General features: G+C 36.5%; 1 protein-coding gene across 2 annotated transcripts in view; it reads left to right on the top strand.

Annotated features, from left to right (window-relative positions):
• The window catches only part of PDE3B (phosphodiesterase 3B), a 95559-nt gene that overhangs the window by 1446 nt on the left and 77999 nt on the right, over positions 1-16114 (top strand). The window lies entirely within an intron of this gene.

Raw genomic sequence — 16114 nt, 5'->3', positions numbered from 1 at the left:
ATGTCTGCTAACTGTCAAACTCCTGTTAGAGGAATGGAGGAAAATGTTGGTCCCTTAGTGGGTTTCTCAACTCGGTTCTGTAGAATCGATATAATCCTTTCCGTCTGTATAGAAGCTAAATCATCATAATGTGTTTGTTATAGGGCAGAAGGCTCGCTCGCTCTTCGTAGGATCTTAAATATTAATAAGTAGTTCTTATTGGTTAAAACAAAACCCCAAACCAAACATCTTCAGCTATCAGCTACCTTGTTATTTTGACTGTTTCTTTTCCAAAGCCCAACAACTCCTCCGCTTCTGGCAGACTTTACGAGAGAAAGCAACCACAGCTTTCTAGCTCCTCGGCACTTCTCGTTCTTCCCGCTTTCTATCGACAAAATGATTGCCAAATGCTAAAGAAATATCGGGTTTTGAGGGGTATTATTTATCAAATGTTGGCGTTGTTTGAGTGGCAGCTGTCCTTCTACCTTGCAGATTACTATCTCTTGTTTCTCTCTCTCCCACTCATCCTCTCTTCCTCATTCCGCATAGGTTAACGTTAGCTTTGGGTGATGGGATTTAAGAAACTCCCTTTTACTGGAGAGCTGTACAGGAGAGTCTAGAGGCATGCCTGAAACGCTCAGTTTTATTGAATGGAACTCTGTTGGTTTCTACCTCCCGGAAAACTGTTCAATGAGTCTTTTTTTTTGTAGCACGAACCCCCCGGGGGCCGGGGGGGGGGGGAGTTTGTTTTTATTTGGGAACTTCCACGTGAGCTGCAGGAACATCGAGTTGTGTTGCCGGTGGAACTGACCCGAGGCTGCGGCAAGTGGATTATCAGCCCGTTACGACGGGGGGAGGATAAGGGGAGTGTATTTAATAAACGTGCAAGTGAACAGTTTCTGGGAAGTGATTGTTGCTGCAGGTTCCCCCATCTACTACTGTTGTGCCTGAAAGTCACGGGTACCGAATGAAATTTTCTAGTTTTGCTTTGACATGTATTCTGTAATGCACTTCTTGTGATTGACTGTGAAACAGGTCTGAGGAAATACGAGGTGAATCTGAAACGGTGGAGTAGTTTTCGAGCATTTCTTTCCCTGCATTTGCACAACAGAATAGTACAGCGGTAATTGTTTTTGCATAAAAGGTTAAAATGCAAGTATGCTGTAACAGGCTTCAGGAATGGTCATTCAATAAGTTTCAAATTATCTAATGCATACTATGAAAGAAATATTAAAATATTGTACTAACAGTTAAGATACGTAGGGAATATTGTATAAAAATTTACTTTCTCTGTTCCCTTCTGGATAGTAAATGCTCTCTTTTTCTGTCACATTTGTCTCCAGTACAGAAACCTCAGAAAATGTGGTTTCATTAACCTTTCTAGATAGAAGATATTTGTTCTTATGCAAGTTACTAAATGCTTCCTTTGATATTCGGCTCACTTCCTAAAGGCATGCGCATATTTCAAGTTAAGGCATTTATTATTCTTTAAGTAACATCATAAATGTCAACCGTAACTAAATATGTAGAATTTATTGGCAGTACTTAAATCATACGTGTTCATAATAAAATGTAACTGTTTGGTAGACTTCCAGAATGTGATATCTTTGTTATCGCTGGAAATGAACAGAAACAACAGAGATCTGAAGTTCTTTGTTTTCCTAATAGTCTATTATGCTTTACAATAAATATTTGTGCTTTATTAAGCGCAGTTTAAATGGGATTCATAGATATATGTTCTGTGCAGTATTTTATATGTGATTTTTATAAGGACAATACAGGTTAAATCCTCTGATCTCCTGTCTGACTTGGAGAAAGATCAGACATTGCAGAGCTGATAAAACATCAATTGTTCTATAATGCTTCCTTGAAACAGAAGAAATGTATGCACTTAAGGCTTTTCAGAGAGCATTTATTACGTGAATTTTCTTTAAGGACAGATCACATGTTTTGCAGATCTTTATACAGATCTTTGCAGATCTTATTACAATGATTCTTTTCCAATATTAATATTTTAAGCGTGAGTTTAATGAGCCTTGTTAGGAAGATCAGTGGAGTACAAGGAATGTGCTGCAGGTCCACCATGACGGGGATACTTTGATGAATGAGAGCTAAGTTGCTATTATGATTCTATTAGAAGTATTTTGTATGATTATTATGAACCTCTTGTATGTAGAGGTTTGTATGAACCTCTCCAAGCAGGGGCACATAAGAACAAAAAAGGCAGGTGTATTGAATCATAGAATCATAGAATACCAGGTTGGAAGGAACCTCAAGCATCATCTGGTCCAACCTTTCTTGGCAAAAGCATGCTCTAGACAAGACGGCTCAGCACCCTTTCCAGCTGAATCTTAAAGGTGTCCAATGTTGGGGAATCTACCACTTCCTGGGGGAGATTATTCCAATAGCTGATTGTTCTCATTGTGAAAAATTTTCCTCTTGTGTAGATTTTAGTTACTCTTTGAGGAAAATTGGGAATACTAGTATTGACCTTAAGTTTTTAGTTACTTGTTGATTTGAAGTTATGCCCGACTCTCTGTCTACTTGAACACATGAGAAAATAATTATATTGAGTTGACTGTTTTTTTCATTAATAAGCTTAAGCCAGCAATTTTAAGGGGTCTGTGTGCATGGAGAGTGTGGGGGGGTAGAACAGGTATGTGCAACCAGTAGTGTGTGCACACTGGAATTGGATGGAGACTATCACTGTTTTCTGGGGTAGAAGCGGAAAGAGGCCATGTGAGCACGATCCTGTAAATGCTCCCCAATTTGAGCAATCCTTGTGACAGATATTTAGATAATTGCTTTCTGTAGTTGTACAGGTATGGCAACTATAATGCTGCAAGGTTGATAAAATTAGATTACCTCTATTCATACCTTTTATATGAGTATCCATGCTTACTTTAGCCACCAAAGTCTACCAATTTATGCTGTGTGTGGCTTTTCTGCAGTACATATGGCTAGCAATGTAGTTTGAGGTGAGAGGAAAGAGTCTTGAAGAGATTATATCTGTTGAATTTTTATGTGAGTATACTTAAATGCCATTATCAAAATATATAGATACAAATAGAAGGAAGCAATATGACTAAAATTAAGGCTAAAAATTAGGCAAATGCAATATCTTTTCTGAACTCTACTATATTAACACTTCTTCTGCTCACAGAAATTCGTATGATTTTAGCAGTAAACAGGCTTTTTGTATTCTTACTTCAGTATTCATCTTGGACCTAGAGAGGAATTGCTTATTAGCAGTATGACTGCAGTATTGATTGGTATTACAAATTTTGTGTAGATGATGTTTTGATTGCATGTGTTAATCGGATGCTAATCTGTTAGCTGTACCTACTGCTATTGGTATCAAAGGGTTTATCTTCATTGACTGTTGCCTATTTATCACTTATTTTTTTTTTTTATTTTATTATTTTTTTAATCATGGAAGCCAAATCAGAATTGGACATCTAAAAGGTGCTTGTCAGTATCGCAGATCTTGTAAACACTCCATGTCCTGAAAAATATTGTAGTAAACCATTTTTTTTTCTTTAACATGATGGTGAACGTGTATATAAGAGCAAATAACTATGTGTAGGAACTCGTGCATAGGAACTTCTCAGAATCCAGAAAGAATAGGTGATTTCTAAAATTAATGTTTTTCCTTAAGTAAAGAATAGTCCTTCCTAATTAAATACACAGAATATGTGTCCAAAACAGTCTGCAAACAGAGCTGATATTTTTCCTAGTTACCTGACTAGATTCAAACACATGGGAAGGCTGGGATATTTCATGGATAAAGACTGCTTTCATGTTGCACTCTGTTAATTACAGGAAGAATTGTCTTGTGGTTAGGTTGTTGGATTGACTGCCACCTCTCCTCAGTTTCTGTTCCAAGCTACCTTGTACCTTTGATGCACTACCTTAGGAAGATCAGGACTCAATTTCAAGAATCTAAGATATTTATGTAACCTGAAATTAATGCAGTTCCTTATTTGCTTAGGCAATTTGAATCTGTGTCTGTTACCTATTTGTGAAACAAATTATACTTTGTCCTTAAGTACTCAGGGTATAAACTCAAGTGCAGAAGCTGTCTATTAATATGTATTTTACAGTCTTAAAATTGTTAAATAGGTACTGTTTGCAGCCTAGAAATGTGAACCTTTACCTGTTGATTGCAGCCAGAAACAAAATGTGACTCTTCTTGCTATGCATTTGACAAACTAGCTTTTTGAAATTTTAAGTTTTCCCCTAATGATTACAATGACTGTTACCACGAGTGTACCTGCATGTCAAGGTTTGTTTCTGTTGTTAACGGAATCTTCATCTCTCTTGGGTTTTTGTTGTTTGTCATATGGGGAAAATCAAGATAGAAACATGGGTGTGTTGAGCTGTGAATGTAATCAATTTCACTGGGATGTGACTGAATATGGGGAATATATGAAGAGAATGATTACATGGTGAAAGCAGCAGTCTTGGAAAACTGTTTTTGCAACCTTTCAGATGAGTAGGATTATATCGTTTCTGTCTGGTGTTCTCTGACCTTGACAAAATATTTTGCACTAGATGAAATGTGAAATAAGAAGAGTCTTGGCAAAAGTTGCATCCTTTTTTCTTCTTTTTTGTCCTTTCTTTTCATCCTGAAGTTATATTCTTGAAGTATTATACTGCACAGAAAGGATGATTTGAGCATGGTCTTTCCATAGAGACCTATAGAGAGGTCAGAGTTTAAGATGGTATCCTCTGGTAAAGTGACCGCCAGGACCATACAGTGGTTCACAGAGAATGACAAAGAATGCTGTTAGGGAGACTGAGTGCAGTTAAGAACTCTTAGCTAAGCTTACCTTAAGCTGGTTTTTAGATATCCAAGACTTGGTGGCAGTTCATGTTCTGGACAGAAAAAATACACTAAAATCAGGGAAACGTCTGTAAGTTATCAGTGTAGCAAAGGGGGTTGACTGTTTCTGCAGGTGTGGTTTCCCAGAAGGAAAATGTGAAAGGAGAAAGGAGGGAGATCAAAGACAACTGCTGTGGAAATGCTGGAGAAATTTGGAGGAAAGTGAGGGTGGCATATTACAGGAGTGGCCAGCATGCCAGTAGGAGAGAAATGGAGGAAGCTAGGAGAGAAGGTTCCAAGAACTGCATGATTGACTGTGTCAAAGAAAACTAACAGGATAAATTGGATAAAGTACTAATTTTCAGCTTTGACTAGGAAGACATTTTAAACTTATGAAAGAAAATTGTAGAGCTGAGGAACAAAATGTTCCCAGGAGAGTGTCTAGAATGGCAAAGAGGACAGCCTCCACACTGTGGTTTGTGAACAGTATATTCTGTGAGGTTAAATATGAAAGGGAAGAGAATTACAAGGAGTCAGGTATGTTTTCCTGAGGAAGATTCCTGTTTTGACACAATGTATGTGTGTGCATGTATATGCCTACAAGTACCATCCTAATAGTTGAACTTGACCAACAGAACTGATTGAATACTATGGCCTTAGAAGTTTCAAAGACATAAAATTCCAGCAAGTTTTGTGAACAAAGGTGCATGGGAAGTGAAGACATGCTACGGAATATACCCCCAACACAGGGCAAGTTTGCAGTGTGAGCTGAACTCTAAGAATCCATGTGAGAGTGTCTCTCATGTCATGAGTGAATACCAGAACTGGGGGTCAGGAATTCTGTTAAAGCCTGAGCCTTATTTGACATTTGATAGGAAAGTTATATTTTAAAAAAGCTTTTTTCCTCCTGTTTTGGTTTTCTGATACCTAAAAATGAAAACTTCATGCAGCCTTGCCATCATTCAGAGAAATCACTGAACAAAGCCAACCGTAACTATCAGGTCTGGTGTTCAGAAACTAGTTGCTCAAAGATGGAAAAGAAGAAATCTTGTACTGTTGTCTGAAGATAAGGATTACGGACAGGGAAACTTGGGGATGTAGTCTGTTCTATTGTTGATGCAAAAACTTGTGGAAGAATACAGATGAGAACCTTCTGTCTGCCAAATGAGAAGAGAGGGCAGACCACAGGAGGCTACAGCCATAGAATATTTTGTTGGAATCGCACCCATTTTTCCAGGATAAAACTATGTGGAAAGAGAGCTGAAAGAATAGTTTAAGATGAGAGTAAAGGGGAGTGAAAGGAGACATTGAATTTTAACATGACTTTTTCAGTGGGTAAAAACAGTGCTTAGTAAGATGGAATGACACAACAAGTAAATTTTAATGGAAAAAAAAAATAATGGGACTTTTCTGCAACTCAATAGCAGGAATGAAAATTTAAGGTAAAAGTGAGGGCTTGGATTGGTCAGGGCAGACTGTGTAATTTGTGAGTGAATGTTAGTGAAGCATAAAAAGGACCAATAACTTTAAGCATCCAGTGGAAGTAAAAGAGCATTACAGCCGTCCAAACAGACGGGAACCACGAATGCTAATAAATTAGAGTTCACAGGGTAAAAAGTAAACTGACTGATGGCGGTATTTGGGAAGGGGAAGTGTGACAGAAACAGATCAGAGAGATCTGTCCGTAAGGAAGACCTGTTAAGTGAATGGCCTTATTGGTGAGTGTGACAAAATGAAGTGTTCTAGGAACTAGAGACAGCATAACAATGACTGACTGCTGAAATAAAATAATAGTTCCTGGAGCAGCTTTATATTTGAAAATGGATCATACAGCTTTGGGAAAGGATATAATCCATGTAAATACAGGCATCTGGTGACCTGGAGTAAGTTTTGATGTGTTGGGCCATCCCTATGTTTTCATAGCTTTTATATGTAGCGTGTTCCTTTGAAACAAGTGCAAATTTACTGGGAGAAGGACAGAATAGAGCACAGATATCCAAGTAAATTTTTTATATCCCTCTGTTTGATAGTTCAATATTTATGAAAACCAGTGCTGCTGTGCAGAACATTCGTGACTATCAGCACTAACCTCACTTTGTACAGGAGGTGTGGAGAAAGCCGACGTATTTCCAATTAAATGACTGATTGAATGGTAATCCTGACAAGTTTTGTTACCCTGTGCTGAGTTGCCAGCCTTAATGTTCCTTTATGCAAACCCAAATACATTCACTAAGTTAAAGGCATATTTGCAGCAAATGTTCCATTTGTTGTTCATATGATAAATTAAAGTTTGTTTTATGGAATGTTAAAATGATCTTTTTGCTATATAACTTACTATTTTTAAGCTATTCAGGATACCATGTGAAGCTGTATTTGGGTACTTTGGATTTGGTTTTGAGAGATCTTCCATCTTTTATGAGGAACATTCCAGGCTTTTTGGTATGAATTAGCAATATAGGTACATTGGCTTAGCTATATCCATGCTGGTAATAGTAATTGAGAAATATACCTGGGGTTTAATTTGGTTTAATTTGGCACCCAGTGCTGCTACCCTGCCCCAGAGGAACTATACAACTGTTAGGTGGTGGTACAGCAAGCCTGTGTCACACCTGCCTGTTTATTGTCTGTACAGTTTTATCAGCAAAGTTCATAATATAGAATAAACTCTTCTGTAAGCGTGTGAAACTTAAGGTTTGCAGAGGGAAGTTTTATCAGTTTTATTGAAATAACAGCTTAACTATGATTTGCTGCATAGACATAATGGTACTAGGGTGTCTTTCTTAACCTTCATTTTTGGTCATGTTACATTTTCTTTTTGATTAGATTAAATAGGAGCTAAACTAAAGGCTAAAAAAGGCGTTCTTATACTAGGCTCACTGTCCGCATCTTTAGCATGATTTTTGTTCTAATATGACCTAAATTTAAAAGGCCTGTATTTATATTTAGGGTCTTTTTATTTTTCTTGGAGTTAGTTTAATATTACAGATTCAATCATAATGTATTAACTGGTTTTTTTTAAATATTTTTTTTTTCTCCTAAGCATTGTTGTGCCACTTCAGGAATATAATTTTGTTCCTTCTGTCTAGTAGATTCTCTTAAAGGAATTCTAAATTTCTAGGTACTCTTAAGTTACTAATACAAGATAAGAAGTACGGGGTTTTTTTAAGAACAGATACCAGTGAGTTTTTCTAGTACTTTTGGCTCTCCAGAACAGTTTCCATCCTTTCACACAAATTGCTGATACACCTACTGTTTTTCAACATTTGATGACTGATAAACACTAATCCTCGAATATCTCATTATCTTCTGTGTAAGAGTTATATGGTGGCCAAGGAACCTTAGATTGTGTATGACTTACAGAAGTGGATGACCTCTTAACTGGGCTTGTAACTTTGGTCGTGAACTGACTTTTTGTGAGCTTTCTCTGGGGCAGGTGTTGATCTCTATATTTATAGGACATCATTAGCAGTTAATAAAATTCAGTGTCATGCATGTAGTTTATTGATGTTAACTTTAAAAATAAAAGGAATGTTTCTGAGAGAAGTCTTAAGTGATTACTGTCTTGATTAATGTCCTCACTAGCCTTCATTTCATTTGGTTTGCCACCTAGACAGTGTAATGTGTAAATGCACTTGCAGGCTCTTTGATACCCGCTCTTGCAATTCCATAGTATCCTACACATTCTCACTCCCTTGTTATGTAGTATGAAATTAAATTTCAGTTAATTTAAGCTGCATTTTTGTAGATGCAAGCAGTTATGGTCTTATGTGTGGGTAGTAGCAGAGGGAGATTTGTGTTGAAACCTGAAGGTGTGATTAGCAGACTAAAAAAGTTTAGATCCTGCTGTGCCTGTGAAATGCCATCTGCTCTGGCACTGCCCTGAAGGAATTGGCTCAGAATGGAAGAAGTAAAGGCACACTAGCACAGTTTTCCTCTTGACTAGCCGGATCTGTGAGAAGCAGGCTTTATTTTGCTTAGGAAAGCTGAATGTTGATCTGGGTTATACTGTTTCCATTGAGATTGTCCATACAAAAGTGCACTGAAACACAGACGTACCTACTGTGTATTGTATTGCTGCTTATAAACTGAGGTAAATAAACACAAACTTTAATGATGACAGGGGCTTGGTTCTTCCTAACATGTTAGTGTAGGATAGAGCAGTATATTTCATATCTTTACTAGAAAACACAAACTTGTGTTGTCCACCCTATATGTGTTCTTATTCTCTCCCAGTTTCAACTAACTGCATTTTCGGGGCAGCACAGTATCCCTTTCGGGATCACTGAAGCATGCTTACAAAGCAAATTTCAACTGAAACTTGCAATGAGGGAATTTCAATTGATTATGCACAGAGATGTTTAACTAATCTTTTTTTTTCTTTTTTTTTTTTTTTGTGTGTGTGTAAAAAGCTGAGGAATGTTAGGATCTTTCCAATGATTAAAAAAAATGTAGTATGTCTATCTGAAGTTAAAATGAATGATTAACATGATGTAAATAACAACTTTGTGCTGTTACAGCAAAGCGCAGTTGAAAGTATTTTGATTACAAATATCTCTTAACTTATTTTTATGTAGTTATAGAAAAGCATTAATTATAATCTCTGTCAGAGTTTCTTGCTACTTTTTATTCACCATAACAGAATGTTTCCATGCCATGGTAACATAGAAAATCTAATTTTTATTTCTATTTGGAGTTTCTGGTTGAACAAGTTCAATTAAGAAAGAAGAGTGTGGAACAGCTTTTGTGTCAATGACCAGTCTTTTTTTGTCATTGTTTTTAATTAATTTATTTTTCATAACTGACAGCCTGTTCATTAGATGCCAAAGGATTTTTAAAGAAGCTTGAAAATAACAGGTTTGCAAGTGATTTTCTATGATGTCAAGAGGAAAATAAGAAAAAGGGAGTAGCTGAGCAGAGGCAGATGCTGGCTGTTGCTTTTAAGGGTGGCCTATGTTTTCAAACCCTCTGAGACAATGAGCGTCATATTGGAGACATCCACAGAATGTTCTGAAGAAGAAAATAGTACTTCAGTCTATGTGTGAAGGATAACAATTTTTTATGAAGAGTAAAAATCAAAACTAGTTAAAAGACTCTAAGCTTCAGGCAGTCTTACTAAAACTGAGTAACACTCTGTGCTTACGTATGAAATTTGCATAACCCATTATTAAGTTCATTAAGGATATAATTCCAGGACAAACTCATTTAGAAACTGATGTTCCATCTGTAAATATGAAATTGATATCTTGTTCGGGAAAGTATCTTAACAACTTTAGAAAAGATTCAAACTGTGTTTCATATGATAAAGAGATGCTCTTTTGGGATTAACTATAAAAGTCGATACAGCTTCAATAATGGACCTATAAAGGTATATACTTAGTCTTATGTCATTTTTCTTGTATGAGACTAGTTGCTGTTAAAATCTCATTGCTAAAGATTTGTAAGTCTTCTATACTTGCCTTAACAGTTATACTAGTAGGAACCTCCCTAGGGTCAGCAGAGCACGTAGGAACCTCCCCAGAGTCAGCAGAGCACTTAAGCTTTCAAGTGGAAAAGAACATGTGTTTTACAGTGTTTAAGGATTGACATTATAGTCCTTACTCGTTTAAAAATTCACAGGGTTTAATGTAATTTATAGTTTTAACTCTCTAGTAGCAAGTGTTAACAATCTCGAATACCTTCTTAAAGCTATGTTCCTTTCACCTCTCTGGTGATGGACAGGATTGGTTTGACTTTAGAAGGCACATCTTTATTTTTAATTATTTGGGCCTTGAAAGTACAAGAAAAATAATTTCCCAGGAGATTAATGTTCAATAGTAAATTGCTTACTTGCTTGTTTTGTCTTTTTTTGAAATGTCATTTTTCTTTCTCTTTCCCTGTCCTTATCTGTTCTTGATTTTACAATAATTTCAACACCTCTTCCCACCAGCATGTTCTTTCTCTTTCTATGTGTTACAAGATCAGTAATGTAATTTGGTCCAAAATTACAAGTATCTTTCAGCAAAGACATAAAAATTTTCTGAGTGTTTTTACTTTTACATTTTACTTTTTTAGAAACCTAGCAATCAAATTATTCTTTAAAAAAAACAGGGAAACATTGGTAACATATAATTTATAAAAAAGAAGAGTTAAATATTTCTTTGCATTTACAGCATAAAAATGTTTCTAGAATCTCTTCAGTACCACGTAAGTGTCCATTATTGAAGAATGATACATAAGTAGACTGCATTTGAAAAGGCGTGTACGTTTGTTTTGGTATACTCATACAGGCCTTATCCTTTACTTTAGTACTATACCATATTGTAAATTTCTTTCTTTTTTAATTTTCTTCTTTTAGTTCTGCAAGTTAGATGCAAGGTGCTTACTCACCTGCTTCATTCTCCATAAACGTAACTGCAAATTCATTTGTAAGATCTGAGCTCTTAATATGTAGGCTTTTGTAGTTAGAAACTTTTTCTTTGCTGCCGAAAGAGAATTTGTATGTCTTCGGTAGTTTCAAAGCTGAAAACAATCCTCTATTTGTTTATTTCCTGGATAGAGGGGACAAAGGTTTTCTAGGTTGGTTGGGTTTTTTTCTTTTGTTTGGTTGGGTTTTTTTTGTTTTGTTTTGTTTTGTTTGTAGAAAACTAAGCCTTTAGCCATCTTGTTTATATTTTGCCTAACTCTTTCCTATTGTAAGCACTGAGGAGGGAGAAATAGGAGTAGTATTGACTCAAGTGCTGCAGTTGTAGTGAGAGTAGCTGGCTGACAATGATAATGGGGAATGAACCATGCCTCAAAAAAATAAATACTGAACATATTACTCCCTTCGCTTCTCCTCCATTCAAAACAGAGGGAAAGAATTAGAGGATTTGTATTTGTCAATGTATCTTCCTGCAATGTTTGAGAGCTGTAAGAAAGCTTTGCCTGATCTTTATAATACTGATGTTCATATATTCAAATTTAATTGAGGTATTTCATTCTGATTACAGCTTGGCTTGTAAGAGGGTCAGTAGAAGCAGAGGAGCATGTTCTGTCCTGATGTCTTGAGCTTTATTTGCTTCCACAGGGCAAGCAAATTTAACTGGACTTTTGCAGAACTTTTTTTTTTTTTTAAAGGAAATTTTTAACTTTATTTCCAGTTTCTGAGTAATACTTCGGCTCAGCATGTCTGTTAGATTCCCAGCTGTGCCCCAGGTCTGTATTTTTCTTCCCCTCAGCTCTGTTTCACTTTTTGAGTTGTTCTGCAGTGGTCCCCCTGCAGACTTCAGGAAGAGGGGTAAGCCAAGAAAAGCCAGAGTCAAAAAAACTCAGTGAGTTCCCTGCATCTGTCTTGTCATGAGTGTCATTTGGGAGGTTATCCAGGTTGGTGGACAGACCTGTATTTTTCTTCTCGTGTCCCATTCAGAGTATAGCAGGAGGCAGAGCTGGAAAAAAACCCCTATGTATCGTGATGGTCGATTCTGTAGTTGGTGGATTGTTACAAGGCAGATAACAATTCTGAGTATTGCAAAAGTACTAAATTGTTAGTATTTGGATAGACTTCCAAGCCTCATAGAGGCTAACCTTCTATGCAAAATGGTCTTGCTATGTATCAGTTACATAACTGAAATGGTTAAGTCATTTGGTGCCTGTGTTCATATTTAGATATAAGTATTTTTAGTGCCCTCTGACAGAACTTTTATGTGGATGTTCCTCCACTTGGTTCTAATCCAGGCATATAAAAACTCATTTTATCAAAGATGTCCTCAGCAACCATTTTATGTTTTAGTTTTGGAGAACCTGTCTGAACCTTGAATCCCATAACCTAAAGCTGTCATGTCATTCATGATTTTTCTCAGGGCTCCCTGATCCATTGTTGAATGAAGGTGGGGTAGGAATCTTTTGTATCCCAGCATAACCCTGCAACAATAGTCTTGCTAGTCTGTGCTAGTTTTCTTCCCTCCCCTACAGTGACATTTGGGTTCTTCAACGTGCCTTGTGTCATCACAGGTTTTCTGCCTATCATTGCCTCTTCATCCCTGAAACTTCTTAATCTTTTTCTGGAATTTCTATAATCACATACCAGACTACTTTATTTTTTTTTTTTTTCCTGAGCTGGCTTTCTGTGCAATTGAGGAAAATTGTCTATCAGTGAAGAAAACATTTCTTTCTTTTTTTCTTCTGCCTTCCTACCTACTGTGTGGGCACTGCAACATCAGAATGAAGAGGAATGCAGGTGTATGGGAAGGAGCTAGGAAGTGATGCAGAGGAAAACTATACTGATAGAGTAGAAAAGCCTGCTGACGGAAACATCTGCATTTAGAGAAAAACATCACTGAGATGCTAACAAGTAGTTAATTGCTAACTAAGCCAGAGCATTGATCATATCATGTAAAAATGGTAGCTCTTTTTTGTTTCTTATTTTCTACATAGGTATAGTTGCCAGTGCATGCCTGTATACTGTTCTTCAGAGTTTTATTTCAGGCCACTCGTTTCTCTGTATCCCTGGGCTTTTTGGCCTAAAACTTTGTATTTTGTTTTTTGGAATATGGGTAAATTGCATTACTAGATTTGAACAAGAAGACTTCCCAAGAAACTAGAGAATCCATGATGTATTTGAAAGAATGAGACTTCTAGTTACGGAAAATCAGGACTGTTTTAGATCTCCTTTTAGAGCAGTTCTAACTTGATATGAACCTGGCCTCCTGAGTGAGTAAGCTTTTGTGAAAGAAATAGCGAAGAGTCCCTAACATCACCTCCTCCCTGCACCTTCACGTTTTTGATACCTAGTTCTCTTCAGTGGTCAGGAAGCTGCTGTGATAGGTTGTTCTGGCTGTCATCTGTCTATTTCATTAGGGGATTTCCCCACTTAAAATTGCACTGGACAGATCAGTCAGTGAAGGTGGGAGACTTTTTTTTCAGCAGTAAATTTCATGTGCATTTTGCCTTGGTGATGCATTGCCCAGAATTTTTAACAAAAAAAATAATATTACTTTTACCTTGTCTTTTTGCTTTCTTTGTGCTCCACAACTATTCCGTAGTACAGAAAACCAGCTATGTTTTATACCGGGTAAGCACCGATGTCAGTACATAAAAGCTCTGTGCTGGAAATAGTTTGTTTCATATTTATTCATGTTCTGAAATGGCCAAATTCAAATTCACATTTAAAAATAAAATGTAAAATTATCTAACTGGGGTTTTTTTTGTGCAATATCTTGTCAGAAAGGCCAGTGTTTGTATTTTTCTTGATTATCATGTTTGATATTTTTTTAATTTGCTCTAGAATGTGCAGAGTCCCTGCAAGATAGCTCACTGATGAAATCCATGCTCTCTACACTTTTTTTTTCTTAGATCAAAATGTGATTTTTGTTTTCCTTGGTGTATACAGTAAGTGTTTTCTGATAAATTTTTAAAACATACTTCTGACTTACATATGAATACACATCTATTTGAAGTGAATGAGAAGTAGTTTGATAGGTCTTCCTGATGTTTGTATCTAATTTACTTTGGGTATAGTATAAAATCAGGAAAATTGTGGAAGTACAAAGTTAAAATCAGAGATACAGATAATTCAACGTTTTATGTAAAACCTGCAGGTGACTAACTTTTTTTGAACTTGTGGCAGAAACTTTCAGTAGTGCAAATGCAAATGAAAAGGTATCTGTTATGTATTTTTTTTATTTTAGATGATGTTTTCTTTCTCATGTTTTCTTTCTCAATTTTAAAGAAAATGCAGTATAGACAGCTACTGCAAAAGTGTGAGAAAAACTAAAAATGCATGCACAAAACATCGCTGTAGAAGTTAATTTCTAGATAGGATAGGTTAACTGTAAAGATGTTAGTCAAGGGTTAAACTCAGTATGTTTCGCTGGCTGCTGAGTGAAACAGGATGCAGTGACTACATTGTCAGACTGCTGGTGTGAGTGCAAACAGATGAGGAAATGCTGGATCAGGCACTTCAGCAACTTGGGCTGTTACCTAGGAAACCGCTTGCGTCATACTTGCCAGCAATTAGCTTACAGTTCTTTTATTTTTGATAGTGTTGCAAGCTGAACTCTACTGTTACAAAGGAAAAGGACTGGCTTAATCTCAAACTGTTCGGTTGTGACTGCGGCTATGGTGCTCATGAGAATTTGCAAAGTGCTACTTTGGATAAATTGAAAAATCATTTAAACTCTCCAGCCTACTTCTCCAAAGAACATTGTAGTTGTGCTTGATTCTGAAAGATGTACAATCAGATTTTTGTGATCTGTATGAAAATGATCTTTCCTAGTTACCAAAATTAAGTACTATGCAAGTTTCACCAGTGTTTCGGATATCACCACCTTTCCTAGAAATTATACTGAAGTATTCTTGTGTGTTACATATTAAAACATAGTTTTCAAAATTAATGTTACCTGAGGTTAAACCTCTACAGCAAGGGGTTCTTTTTCTAAATACTTTTTCCCTGCGTTGATTAAAATTCAGTAACTTCCAGTGGTTACCTAGCCACTAATATAAACTAGTTAGTGTTGAAAGCAGTGTGTGTTTTATCTCAGAAAATCATCGTGTCTTCTGCATTTCACTTAAAAACTGTAAACAAATTCACAGTAGCTGATTTAATATTGATGTATGTTGGTAGTATGGGTATTGCCTTATGGGTAGCTCTGGCTAGTTAGTTTTTTAGGGAGAAATTCTGCAGTGACCAACAGGTTAAACTAAGAGTGTTTGTGGTTTTACTTTTTTGGTTTTGGGTTTGTTTGTTGGGGTTTTTTGTTGTTGTTACATAGGCAAACACATGAATAAACTTAGATTTTAACAAACTAGTATCATAGTACATAGTTAAAGGCTAAACTTGTTAAAATATCAAGGACAATACAGAATACACTTGTGTTCCTGTGTTTGTGTGAAGTTTAAAAATTTAATGTATTTTAAATATTTGAATACTAGGATTTTCAAATTATTGTGGAAGAATTCTTCCATATAAACCCTCACATTTTCTTCCTTGTTACAAGAATAACTTTGAGGGATCATTAGTTAGAGCTGTGTTAGTATGTGAAGTCTATATGCAAAGCTCTTGGGGGGGAAAAAATCCCCAACCATCCAAATCACCAAACCTCCCCCACCACCCCCACAAAACACCCCAAACAAACCCCACCCAACAAAAAAACCACAACTCCAAACCCAGCTCTTCACCCCCACTCCCCTGAACCCTTGAATATAAGGCTTAGAAAGATTGAGTATCTCTGTTTCTGCACATTTATGATAGATTAACTTGTCTGTAAGAGTCTGGCAGACGATATTATTAGGACATTTTTCACACTGTAGGTCAGTGTCATCTAAGGCTAGCTGGTCACTGGGGTTGCATTCCAA

Source organism: Accipiter gentilis, chromosome 17, assembly GCF_929443795.1.
Source record: "Accipiter gentilis chromosome 17, bAccGen1.1, whole genome shotgun sequence".
NCBI lineage: Eukaryota > Metazoa > Chordata > Aves > Accipitriformes > Accipitridae > Astur > Astur gentilis.
This window is presented reverse-complemented; position numbering and strand designations above follow the sequence as displayed.